This window comes from Panicum virgatum, chromosome 5N (genome assembly GCF_016808335.1).
Source record: "Panicum virgatum strain AP13 chromosome 5N, P.virgatum_v5, whole genome shotgun sequence".
NCBI lineage: Eukaryota > Viridiplantae > Streptophyta > Magnoliopsida > Poales > Poaceae > Panicum > Panicum virgatum.
In genome coordinates, this window is record NC_053149.1 from 17,846,673 (window position 1) to 17,860,494 (window position 13,822).

The following is a 13,822-nucleotide window of genomic DNA, read 5'->3' on the forward strand; positions in this document are numbered from 1 at the left end:
CAGCAATTCAAAAGATGGTCAAATGTGACAGGCTTTTGAAAAGGGAGCGAGTACAAAATAACATCCATCCGTCCATTTAATGCATATTTTTATAAGAAAATTAAAATTACATTTTAGCCTCATTTCTGTAATTTTGTATATATAACCATTTGTTAGAAAATCAACCCCATCCTAAAATTCCATTGAACATGAAATTTAGTGGGTTCGGCTTTCATACACTAAAAATGCATATAATTGACTTATGAAATTATTGTGAAGTTTGACCTTTCAAAATCAAAATACACCTTATATATGGACGGTGTAGTATTTCAAATTATATCTCAGTATTCGTGAAATCAGTTGCGGTACAAAGAAGAAAATTTCACTTATTGGCCACTTAGAAGTCTGTTCAAGATGCAAATGTCCCGCATATAATCTTCGTACTATCGAAATCTTAATTGACAAACTTCCAGCACAGGGGAGGACGAGAGAGCATACTGCATATTAGGCTCTATCATACTTTTCATTTGGTGAAATCTGCAGAGTTTGAAATAATATTTAATTTTTGAATTATTTTTATCCAATGGTTTAGTGTGACTTATGCCTACTTCTCCATTCTTTCTTTTCTATTTTTGTGATAGTCTATGTACACGACGTCATTGATGACATGGCGTGTGACGTCACTAATGATGTCGATGATGGCAGCCCATTTTAAAAATGGGCCAGTCAGTTGGGCCATTTTTTTGACCCACTATCAAATCAAAGCCCACTAAAGAGGCCCATTAAAAATTGAGCCCATAAATTTCAATTCAATTTCTCAGGGATATAACAGCCCAATTTCTCAAAGATTGTAACACTAAAATGGTCATTACAGCCCAAAATACACATCAAATATACCAGCCCAAAATAACATATTCAACCTCAAGTTTACATGCAAAATAGATATAACAACAGTCACATTCATTTTTCATCTCTGCTTCCAGAATCAAACAACAGTTCCACAAATATAGTTGAGGTTCAATAAGCACAAACAACAAAAGGTTTGGTTTCACGTTGTCCACGGTCTGCTACAGACACAAACCCAAAAACAAGAAAAGTCTGAGCACCGAGCACCAACCAGCTTGTACGTTCAGGTTCCTCCACACCAGCAGGACCTGTAGCACATATAGGTAGCAGTTTGATTCCAGAAGCAAAGGCAGCAAAAGTTCCATAACAGCACCTACAACACCAAAAAACAAGTATCGGAAACAAATTAAGCCACTATTAGTGAGGCACTCCTGCAGCAAAAAAAAACAGTTATGTTGCAACATCAAAAGATTGGTTCTAGCAAAATCTAACATACCATCATGCCTATCATCATGGTCGATTTTGACCCAGAGCAAGGTCAAGTTTAGCCTCCAACTCAGCTTGCTTCTTGCTCAAGCCTTCCATTTGTTCGCGCTGGTTGTTGACAATCAATCAAAGCTCAGCATTTTCTCTCTTCTCCGCTTCCAGTTGTGCACTCAACCTTGGTCGCTTAGTCTGCATCCCCACATTCTGAAGGAACACACTCTTCTTGTTGTTGCGCTCAAGCACATTAGCTACAACCTGAAGCACAGACTTGGGTTGTTCACCTTCTGTTGGTTGTGCAGCCAGTTGGGTTTTCATTTTAGTCTAGCTAAGCCAGCAGCAAACAAGATTCAGGATCATGGGGCAGTCTAAAATATCCAAGTAATAACAGCACCATTAGAGAGCAGACTTACAATAACTGATTGTACAGCATGTGTGTAGCCCTTTTTCTTGCTGAAGTGGCACATTTGGAACAATTCAAATGCATCGTGTTCTTTATCCTCATCCTGATGTATCTGAAAAAAATATTTATATGGAGCAAGTTACTTATTTGGTCAGAACAGTTGATAGTAGGACAAAATTTAAGAAACACCATGGACATTGGACATTTATACTGTTGCAGCAAGAAGTAATATTTTATTGTTTTACAAACTGATCTTGGCAACTTATGGAACTAGAACATCATTTGCTAAAACATGATAGAACAACAAGTTCAGTTGAAGAGAATGAATATCTAGTTACGACCAAGAAATTGAAATCTATATAGAAGATGTATGGATACGAAATGAAAGGCACAGCGACATGGCTAACATACAAAATTTTCTGCAAAAATCGGGTAGCTACGGGAGCCGGTTGTTTGATGTAACAAAACATTGCCTCGGTTATCTTTGTTCTTTTGACATGTCTCCAGTTCAGCAAGCAGCTCTTCTATAGTGAATTGACTTGGTTGCTCATTGCTTCGATGAAGTCCAGCAAACTAATTGTTTCTTCGCAAACGAAGACCTTTTGGGAGGAATCGAAAATGCCTAATATACCCAATTTTGCTCCTTAGGTTGTATGAAAGAGGGTGCTTGTCACAATGAGTACATGCAAAATAACCTTTTGTTCTACGCCCTTAAAGAGTACTCAAAGCTGGATAGTCATGGATGCACCACAAAACTGCAACATGAAGGCTAAATGTCTTGTGAGTACTAGCATCAAAAGTTTGCACACCCTTCCAAAGATCAAGTAAATCTTCTATAAGAGGCTCTAAAAATATATCAAAGTCCTTCCCAGGTGATTTAGATCCTGGAATAAGTAAAGCCATCATGAAGTTTGACTCCTGCATGCATGCCCAGGGTGGAAGGTTGTATGGCACAACAAATACAGGCCACATGCTGTATCTTGAGTTCTGTTCTGAAAAAGGATTGAACCATCAGTTGCAAGTCCAAGTCTAAGATTTCTTGCATCTTCTGCAAAATCTGGATATACTTCATCGAAATGTTTCCATGCCTCGCCGTCAGCTGGGTAGCACATTTCCTTCTCACTAGGCTACCTCTTTAACTTGTGCCATTGTGCTTCCTCTGATGCTTCTTTGGTTGCAAACATCCTTTTTAGCCTAGGTGCTAGTGGAAAATGCCGCAACACTTTCTGTGGTATCTTCTTCCTTTCTGGGTCCATTCATCTTGACAGACCACAAACAATGCAATTGTCAAGCTTGGCATATTTCTTTCTGAATAGCGCACAATTATTGTAGCACACATGTATTGATTCATATCAAAGACCTAATTCCTTTAGAAGGCTCTTTGCTTCTTTATATGATTTTGGGAGTGTATTCCATTCCGGGAATGCTTCAGCCAATAGCTTCGTTACTACAGAAAAAGCAGAATTGCTTATTCTATATAATGACTTCATATGAAGCATCTTTACCACAGAGGAGAACCTTGAGAATTTTGTACAACCAGGATAAAGTTGACGCTTTGCCTCTCTCATGGCTATTTTGAAAAATGAATCTTGTTCATCAGGCATCAGCTTCCAGATTTTCTCCATCATGTCTTGTTTGTTCTTCTGCAGTGTTTAGATCTCCCAAAACCGCTTCTAAAGGATCAACACCATAGTTGTCATCATCTATCATATCTATGTCACGAACATCAACAGGATCATTAATAACATCTACATCCAAGTTCTCTCCATGATGAATCCATCGATTATAACTATTGTCCATTCCATTAATCAATATGTGCTTGTTCACTACAGCCTGACATTGATACTTCTGATTAAGGCATCTACCACATGGGTAGAGAATCTCAACCTTTATCACTGAATTTTTCACGAATGAAGCTCATAAATTCTTTCACACCACCAATGTGCTCGGGGGAAAACAATTTGCTATGCACCCAAGTTCGATCCATCTATTCAAGCATAGCAGAATAACAAAAATGAACAAGTATGCACCAATTCAAAAAAAATCACGGTAAAGAAAGAAGATTACAGATAAATACCTTGCTGACTGGTGGCCGTTGTCGAGGTGGGGGACAAGGTTTGCCTCACTGCCGGAGTTATGGTCGCAAGACTGTGATGCCGTCGATGTTGTGCTACCGCGGTCGGGTCGAGTCGGCAATGGTGGGGATGTGCGGGATGCCGGCAATGGCGAGCACCGGCCGTCCGGGATGAGGTAGTGGCGAGCTGGGGCCGGTGACATGGTACTGGTGGGCGAGAGCGGTACAGGATGGGACGGTGGGGGTGGAGGCGCCGTTAGGAAGGGAAACTCGATGCGGATCCAGTCGATTGGATATTCAACTTTGTATAACAACGAGCTTCCCTTATTTTTATAAATCTTCATCTTCCTACAGAAAACAAAAGGGTCCGAGTAGTATAGTGGTAAGGCGTGCGTTCCCCTTCCCTGAGGTCGCGGTTCGAACCCCTTCGTCCCCTTAAAAATATAAAATGATCTAAAATCAGTTTTGAGCAAAAACTATATAATAAAAAGAACTAAAACCAGTTTTGAGCACAAAAGGTTTTGTGGTGTGGTGCTATGTCTCAAACATCTCTAGTTTGAGCTCTGCCGTTCAAACCCGAGTGTTGGTGTTTACCGCCAAGCCTGCTCAGGGATACCCTTAGCAGTAGGGTTTATAGGTAGGGATCGACTGCTCTAGAACTAGATGGTACAAGGAACACAAAGATTTAGACAGGTTCGGCCGCGAGTTTGCGTAATACCCTACGTCCTGTGTGGTTTGTATTGCCTTAGGTGTTGATGATTGTTTGGATGGGGTCCCTGCCCGCCCTTATATATCCGGGGAGACAGGGTTACATGGAAAGTTCTAGCCGAGTACAGTTGGAGTCCTACTACAACACAATCGGGTAGTTTCTTTTGTACTGCAGCTAGTTCTACACCTATTTGAGTAGTTACAAAAGAGGTAAGGTATATCCATGAGCTATCCCTTACTCTAGAACATTCTATGTCTATAAGAAGTCCCGCTGCCTCGGGTCTGACAAGCCCCCGAGCTCTTCATAGCCGAGTTTTGCAGGCGTCGAGTACTTGGCAGGGCGTCTTCGAGTTCTTCAAGTAATCAGAACCTCCTCCTGGTTACTTTTGGTCCTTCCTTCAGATATGTCGAGTAGTCCTTCAAGTACTTCCGTTTGCTTCGAGGCTGTGAGGTGCTCAAGCCCCGAAATCTTGATCATATATGGTGCGCGAAGTACTCGCGCTCCATATGGAGTAGCCCCCGAGCCTTAAGTTGAATCGTAGAATCAGACTGCGGGTCACTTCAATCTATTTTCCAAAAAATTTGAAAAATAAATCTCTGATGCCTATATCCAGCAGCCCCCGAGCCTTAAATCAAAATCCCTTTTGCTGCGAGTAGCCCCCGAGCGTAGATTTGGAATTAAGGATTTAAGTCGTGGCATCAGATTTTATCCTTTAGATTATTTGCAGGATTCATCAGATCCGGAATCCGAAAAGACCTCTTTTTCGGGTAAAATCCCAGAAAAATGATACAATTGGATCCGCCACACTGATTGCACCCAAAATAACCTCAGAAATAAAACCCGGGATGTACGGCTCTTTATTCCATACTCACGTTGGATGTTACTATTTGGAGGATCTGCATTATTGCAACTTTGACTGCGTCCGTGAATGCTGCCATGAATGCATCCGTGAAACGTGCACTGTTGGTTCACGGGTTCTCCTCAGTAAGCCCCTTTGTGGCTATAAAAGTAAGGGGAGAGGCCTTTGCCAGAAGCACCAAAATGTAGCGACTATGACTTTTCCTTGGTGTTCTTACTCTCGCCCTCCTGAGATTTGTGTAGTTCCTTCCAACAAAAGATACTAGAAGAGAAATTGCGAGTGACAAGAGAAGTCTCAGCTGCCTCCTCCTGCATCCCTAATGCCCTTGTCGGATCCATGCTGGATATCATGTCCTTGCATCTTCCAATGAGGCAGTTTTGGGGTCGCTGGGTTGAATCTTGTTGTGTCACATCCTTAGGGTTGCCTGTTTCTAGGTGCCCAAGAACTGACATCTCTGGCGGGGAAGCTTAATCTTGCCACAAAGTGTTTAGGGAGAAAGAGAAATTTCTCTGCAATATGCTACAAGAGGACTTGCGAGGTGATTATTGTAATCTGCCTCCATACTCTTGTAGCTTATCTCCCTGAATACGAATAACTTTATTCCAGAAATGGGAATAATAAGTTTGTACTTTGACACGGCCTCGGGCCGATCTAACTGCAGCATGTTTCTTAGGAAGCCAAGAAGTGTGCGTGCAGACTCGAGTCATTTTGTAAAGTTATGTAATAAAAAGTACTTGAGTTGTAATGTCGAGTAGTTGTACTGTGTCGAGTACTTATCCTTGTTTTGGAATGTAATCCTAGTTAAGGGAAAAGGATGTCGAGTAGGCGACTAGGGATGTGAGTGTTTTCTTTTCCAGGATGTAGTCTCCGAAAAAGGAATATCTCTTTTAAATCCCGTTTTTTTCCACGATTTACAACGGACTGTTGGCCTGTTGGGTGTTTTTACCATGTTTGCCACCGTCATTATAAAATGAAATGGTGACTTAGGTTTTACCCCACCGGCCGCCACTAGTTTTTACTGCTTTAGATCTGTCTTTCGCTCTCAAGCTCCCAGATCCAAAGTTCTTGCTCCTTGTCGTTCTCCGTCCTCCTCTTAGGGTTTCCACCAGTTTATGCGCATGAAGCGATCTGTAGACTTCCGGATGGCACCTAAGAAGACGACCAAGGGGAAGGGTGCGGCTGCGGAGCCAACCCGCGATGAGGAGTGGAACACCAGTAAGTGTTCCCAATCTGATTTGGAATCTCTAGTGTCGCAAGGTCTTTTAGCTCCCAGATCTGTTATCCAATGGCATCCTGCCTTGGGTTCGGATCATCCGTATGAGAATACGGGGGAAGTTGTTGCTTTCACCTCATACTTGGAACGACGATTAGGGTTTCCTTGTTCTTCTTTCTTTTCTGGGCTCCTGCGCTACTACATGATCCAGTTGCATCATCTGACCCCAAATTCCTTTGTTCATATGTCCATCTTCGTGCATTTATGCGAAGCTTTTCTGGGCATCGAGCCCCATTTTGAACTCTTCCGCTACCTTTTCCATTTGAAGCCGCAGCCCAGCAGATTCGTCTTAGATGTAGTAGGAGGCTCGGGTCTCCAACTTAGGTAAAGAAGAGATAGAGTATATATCCCTTATGACCTTAGTAATAAAGTAATCGAATGGAAGCCCAAGTGGTTCTATGTCAAGAACCAGTCGAGAAGTTTTCCATCCATTACTCCCGGACCTCCAATCCAATGGCCCGAGTGAAATAAAAAACCAGTCAATGAGAGTCAAATCTCTGAACTACTCGATCGGATTGCCATTTTGAGACAAAATATGTTGACTAGGGAGGCAGTCATGTTTGATTGGATGAAGCGAAGAATCCAGCCATTGCAAGCTCGAGAATCGTTCGGATTCCAGTATCAGGAAACAACTGATCCGTCAAGATTCTCGGAGGAAGAGATCTCGGATGATGTAGTTTTTAGTCGAGTAAAACAACTTCTGAAGAATGTAAAGAAAATCCCAGTTGTTCCTAGTACATTTTCTGCTGCGAATCCACCGAAGCAGGTACTTGATAAGAGTAGTCGATACGTAGAAATCGAGTACTTTATTATAGTGTAAATCTGATAGGATTTGCTTTCTGTAGGAGGACATGGATCGCTTTAAGAGTAGTCCTTCGCTACCAGGCATTTATTCGCCCTTTTGTTCTTCCAATTTCCTCGATCTATTAATCAAATCTTAGTATGCTCATATGAGATTTCATATAAGCAGTACTGATGTCCAGACTTGATTGTGCAGATGAGGCAGTGTCTGAAGAAAGGAGTGATGGGGAGCACAGCCCCACTCCAAGCGCTGATGCCCAGACCGAGCGCCTGAGGAGTACTCGGTCAGTGGCGAGGAAGCGTAGCAACTCCTCCAAAACTACTAGCGACAGGTGAATAGCTAGTTATATTTGCAATCGAGTACTTTCTAGTTGTCGATTTGCAAGTTTTGATTTGTGTTTTTGCTTTTCTAAGTCCGGCGGCTAAGATGCCATGAACCTTATCATCTGGGGATGATACTGCGGTGGTACAAATTGTCCCCTCCACCACAGTGGACCCGTCAAGTGGGATCGGGGCTACTCCTTCAGCGAGTAGTTCTGATATAAATAAGACCGTCGATGCGGGTAAGCTGGCCGTGATCATGAAGCCTGCCCGCAAATTTGGCGTTGTAAGGATCACCGGGGTGTCCGACCCTAGAGAGGGAGGGGGTGAATAGGGTCGCTAATCGCTTTCTATCCTAGGGCTCAATCTATTTGCATGAGATAAAACTAACACATCCTACACATGCTAGTTATGACTAAAGTTTATCTATGCTACTCTCTACTTACCCCTAAAAGACTTGCAACCTATAACCAATCCTAATCAAACTAACTAGGAAAGTAAAGGCACGCAAGATAGAGTAAATGCGGAAACGTAATACGGTAAGTAAAGAGGTAAGGGAGAGAATATGCAAACTCCTGTGAAGACACCAAGACACACGATTTAACGTGGTTCGGTTAGGGCACAAAGTCCCTCCCTACGTCCACGGCCACTTGTCCAACAAGAACAAGTGTGATGCCGAGTCTCTTCGCTTGATCACCGTCTTGCGTTCGCCACCAAGGCTTCCGGCAAGCAAAGGATAAGTGGCACCAAGTCACCAAGACAAGGCCACCGCCACCGTCTCTCTTGAAGCGTCACCAACAGCACCGTCTTCACTATCGGAGCTTCTCACCAAGAGGGGTCTCCTTCCCCACACAAAGTGTTGTTGCCGCTCCACACCAAGTCGGAGGGTCACACGACGAGTACACGATTGCTTGCCACAGCAATACTTTGCTCAAGGGAGCTCTCGCAAGAACTAATCCCTATACAAGTGCACAAAGCACTCTCTCAAAGCTTCTCACAAGCTAGATATGACACTAAGCTTTGCTAGGATGGTTGGAGATGTTAGTTTGCTTGGGCAACACTTCCTTCAACTTTTTTGGCGTCCAACCATATGCAGCAACCGGCCTTGGGGGGTATATATAGCCCACACACCCCAAAAGAGCCGTTGGAAAAGTGGCTGACAAAAAGCGCTATCACCGGTTAAACCGATGATCCACTTTGTGTCATCACCGGTTTAACCGGTGAGCACCTTTTTCCAACTAGCCGTTATACTTCAACGGCTACCTTAATCTACCGACGTAATCAACCGGTGAATGTAACTGTCCCAGAGTTCCCGAAAACCAACTCTCTGGACAACTACACCGACGTTCACTTTGCCTTGATCGCCGATTTAACCGGTGCCTGTAAAACTCCTGCTGCTTCTTCGGCCTCCAAGTCCATTACACCGGTGAGTGTAAAACACCCAACGCTGGTTAATCCGGTGCGGCCCTTCGGGCCTAGCTACGCCTATCTTCTCTTTGTCATCACTTGAACCTAAAAGCCTGAGAATGATCATCTTAACATTCATATTAGTACAAGTATTGTGTTGTCTATATCAATCACCAAAACATTATATTGAAATATGACATGAGAGGCCATTTTCGCTACAGGCGTCAAGGGGTTTGCCCTCATAAGAGCTCATGCGTAAGTTCTTTAGAGCTTGTATATGTAGGATCTCTTTTGAATCTAGTAGTTTGTAACTACTTTGTCTTTGCAGAGATGCGGTCCTGGGAGAGGACGTGGGGGCTAAGAGCCACTCGGCTTCTCAGCTGAAGCTGGGGAAGCCCCCGAGTACTCCCGATATGAGTGCTCCTGATGCGGAGGCTATGGTTGACTCCATGCTTCTGGATTCTCCTTTACCCCATTCTGAGAGGGCCAACGAGGAGACCCCGGAAGGTGGTGGAAGCGGCAAGCTTCCGGAAGAAGGAGAAGACAAGAAGCTTCCTAAGGGAGGCGATAATAAACAGCCTGCGAAGACCCCTGCAGGTAAGCTTGTAGTGCCTTGTAGGAAAAGTATCCTTTTATTTGCTCTTATTGTAATTTAAGTAGCATGTTCTTCCTTTAGATTCCCAAGTCACAGGGAATACTGTAGGAAAAATTGAAGAAGTGCCCAAGAGGGTTGTTACAGAGGTGGTGGCAAGTGCTTCCCAGGTCACATTGGGAAGCAATTTGCCAAGAGAGAATGTGGAGCTAGCTGTCAAGCTGCTAGAAGTAAGTAGTCGAATACTTCGAGTATTTTTGGAGTAGATCGAGTAGTATTCTGATCTTTTTGTTTTGCAGAAAGCACCGGGACGAATGAGTGTCCAGTCTCTAGATGAGATAGAGCTAAATGCTCTCAAATAGAGGGTTAAAACACTCTCATCTGAGAAGAATGCTCTTGAGGGGAAGCTGAAGAAGCTTTCCCAATCTAAAAAATGTTAGTCTTTGGCATTTAATATGCACTCGACTAGTAGATCTGCTTAGTGTTTATAAGATTTTCTTTCTATCGAGTACACAGCTTGTGCCAAATCTTTAGAGATTCAGGAGAGCTTGGTACTAGATTTAAAGATTCTTATATACCGCAACGTAGATGAAATAGAGAGGCTTAAGAAGATCAAGGAGGACTCTGACCGTGATGCAGCGACGGTGCTGCAACAACTCAAGACTTTGTCAAAGTCTCGAGACTCGATGCAGCGAGAACTCGTGGAGCTGAGAGAAGCCAGAGATGCTGCCCTGGAGGTGGCGGAGGCCATGGATATCCCGCAAGAAGATGGAGACAAATCGCTCACGCTGGCTGGGAGGCTTCGCAGAGTCTCCGACATCACCCATCAGTACGTAGGTCGCGTGCTTGGGCTGGTGAAGTCTTATTGGCCAACCACTCGTCTGGACGCCCTTGGACAAGGTGCCAAGGCTGACTATACGGAAGATCAGTTCCGTGAGTATTTGGCGGAAACCTCCGGGGTGGCTGATCAGATTGTAGAAGCCTTGAGTAGCGCAGAGTCTCCTTAAGCATGTCTTATAATTGAATTGGCGTGTGAGCCAGAAGTACTTTGAACAAATGTTGGATATTTGTGTAATGTTAAGTACTTGGAGGTAGGATTATGGAATCCTTTGTTGTGTCGAGTAGCTGCACTCGAGGGTCCTGAGTGTAGGCGGCATCGCGCCCACTCAGCTATAACAATATATACGATGCATTGTATCCGTAAGTGTCTCAGGAGGCATTCTCGAATAGAATCGAATCTGTATGGTTCCGAAACCATGGTGCTAACCGGTTAGGATTGAATCCCTCAGGATTAACCAAGTGGGAATAGCACTATGGGGGTGTTCAAAGCCGTAGCTTAGTATGGGTTTCCTTTTCAAAGGAAATGTTTTATTAGCGCGTAGCTATTGTGGACTTTGTTGTCCAAATCGGGGGGAGATCTCATTTAGAGTATCTAGGAGGTATAAGGGGTTTCTTGATAGATAAGAGGACAGTCAGTTCTCGACAACTACTCAGAGTACTAAGGGAAAACAGGAGTTCTTTTTGTATCTCAAGCAAGCAAGTAGTACCCGTCAAGTACTCGAGGCAAAAAGACTCTGTAGCGGAGATTCCCATAGGAAGCTAAGCAAGCGGGAAAATTGTGTCACCTTATTTTAGAGTATCATGAACTTACCTGTGCTCCTTAAGGGATTTTTGTAGTTGACCATTTAGGATAGACCTTGTTTGGTTACCCAGATAGTATGCAGCTGTTCACGAAAATGGCCCAAACTACTCGATCGTATCGAGTAGTATGTCCTTTAATGGACTGGATTGGTTTCTGGAATAGGACTGTTAGGATTGAACTCTGTTGAGTTAACCAAGACGTAAATATTCTAGAAACATCCCAAACTTACTCGAGCAGAGCGAGTAAGGTGTCCTACCTGAGGACTGGAGTAACTCTTAGGCAAGTCTGTTAGGTACTAAACCCGTCGAGTTGTCCAAGACGAAGGTGCCAAAAGAGTATCCAAGACCTACTCGAGCCAGCGAGTAGAGTGTCCTTTAACCAAGGACTGGAGTAATCCTTAAGATAGAACTGTTAGGTACGAACCCCGTCGGGTTGCCCAAGACGTAAATGTCAAAAGGATATCCAAAGCTTACTCGAACGAGGCGAGTAAGGTGTCCTTTTAACTAGGAACTGGAGTAATCTTTAAGACAGAACTGTTAGGTACGAACCCCGTCGGGTTGCCCAAGACGTAAATGTCAGAAAGATATCCAAAGCTTACTCGAGCGAGGCGAGTAAGGTGTCCTTTTAACTAAGGACTGGATTAACTCTTAGGGCAAGTCTGTTAGGTACTAACCCCGTCGGGTTGCCCAAGATGAAGGTGCCAAAAGAGTATCCAAAACCTACTCGGGCGGGGTGAATAGGGTGTCCTACCAGAGGACTAGAGTGCCTTTTAGGACAGAACTGTTAGGTAGGAACCCCGTCGGGTTGCCCAAGACGTAAATGCCCAAAAAGCACTCAAGTATGAACCATAAGAACCGCTCAATAGCTGCTCGAGCCGAGCAAGGCTTTCGAGATGGGGTACTGGTCGTGTGAGCGAGAGCCAAGTAGTCGATATATGAAAAATCGACTTTGTTTGGATTTGTCGAAATTACGATGGCTGTAAAGTGACAGACTCAGACTCTTAGACCTACCCCTTTCTCGTTAGACGTGAGCAATTGTTTACGTGACTGGATAAAATTTATTCGAAGAAGGAACTTAGTTGATATGATGGTCGACTAAATTAGAGGTAGAACTAGTCGATGCAGAGGTCGACTAGATTTATCGGTGGTGTCTCCTTCAGGAGAGGTGCCCCAAGGGCCTTGCGAAGTGAGTCACACTGGAAGATTGTGTGAGAGCTCTTTGGGTGGATAAAGTACTTGCGTAGCAGTACTTTGTTGATCCTGTTTCCGCTCTGAGACAATTCACCTTGATGCTGGGTGCGTGGTTTACCCTGAGGGCGGGTACTAATGGTTGCCGACTTGTGCTTCTTGAAGGGAGCGGAAGCCCTTGGCGGAATGCGGTAGTTGGAAGAAGGGATGTATGCCTCGACTTCCTCCTGTTCTTTTCTCCTTGAGATGATGATGTTGCGCGCATCATGCCCAACATTGATCACACTGCGGAGGTCGCAGTTGGAGTAGTCGTAGTTGTTGCCTTACTGTTCTTGTAGGGTGTTAGCGAGGCGCTGACGCCTGAACGCCCTCTTCTGGTTGAGCTGGCGACGACGCTCGTAGAGGTCTTCTGCTGGATTCTGCTCATCCATTTGGACGGTGACGGTCACCGCTGGAGGAAGAGGAGGAGCAGGTGGGTCCTTATTGGTGGTAGCTTGGGCTTCTGTGATTGTAGGAGGAGTAGTTTCCATATTGTCGGAAAGGTACTCGTCGAAATCATTAGAATTGTAGTCGTCAAGGTTAAGATGCTCCGTGGGGTCACCCCCAGGTTCTTCGGCGATATGAACCATGAGGATTTCACGGCAAAGGTCTTGAATTTCTTGGTCTTGTTTGCCTGAGGACGGGTCTAGAGGAGTGCTCTGTTGGTAGGGCAGATCCGCTGGCTGTGAGCCGGAGGCGTTGGGATCTTGTGCTTTCCTGAGATGCACTGTCCGTCCTTGCGGCGTTGCATATATAATCAGGTTAGGGAGGGAGTCCTAATCGGACTTGAGGTTCTTAGCCGAGTTGGACTCAACTTGTTTACTATACTGGATTAGGTCATCCAATTGTTCCTCCAGGTCGGAGGAGTACTCGGATTCGGAGTCGGTTAGCCCACCGATTTTTGAGTATGTATGCTTTGGCTGAGCGAGAAGCGGTATGCCCATCTCTACACGGAGGGCGTTCTCATTCATCCAGTGTAACCATGATTGAGTAGGAGTTAGCCCCTCAGGCTCCTTAATCCAGGGTTTATCATAGATTGAGTCGCTGGATTGTTCTGGGGCCTTGGCTTTTCCTTTTTTAAGCTTGGCCAGTTCCGAAAGAGTGTCAGCATGCTCGGTTGGTTTGGCCATGGTGTCCATGAACAGCTCGACATTGTCTGACCACTCTTCAAGATCGTCAAATGGTTCAAAGTTCTCGAGACCGTTCA

General features: G+C 44.4%; 1 long non-coding RNA gene across 1 annotated transcript; it reads right to left on the minus strand.

Moving 5' to 3' along the window:
- Positions 1–962: 962 nt before the first annotated feature.
- On the minus strand, positions 963–4,468 carry LOC120673727. Its single transcript, XR_005674769.1, has 4 exons — positions 3,789–4,468; positions 1,722–3,698; positions 1,322–1,632; positions 963–1,198 (listed from the first exon to the last, which is right to left on the minus strand). It is a non-coding gene; the product is annotated as an uncharacterized LOC120673727 (long non-coding RNA).
- Positions 4,469–13,822: the final 9,354 nt, after the last annotated feature.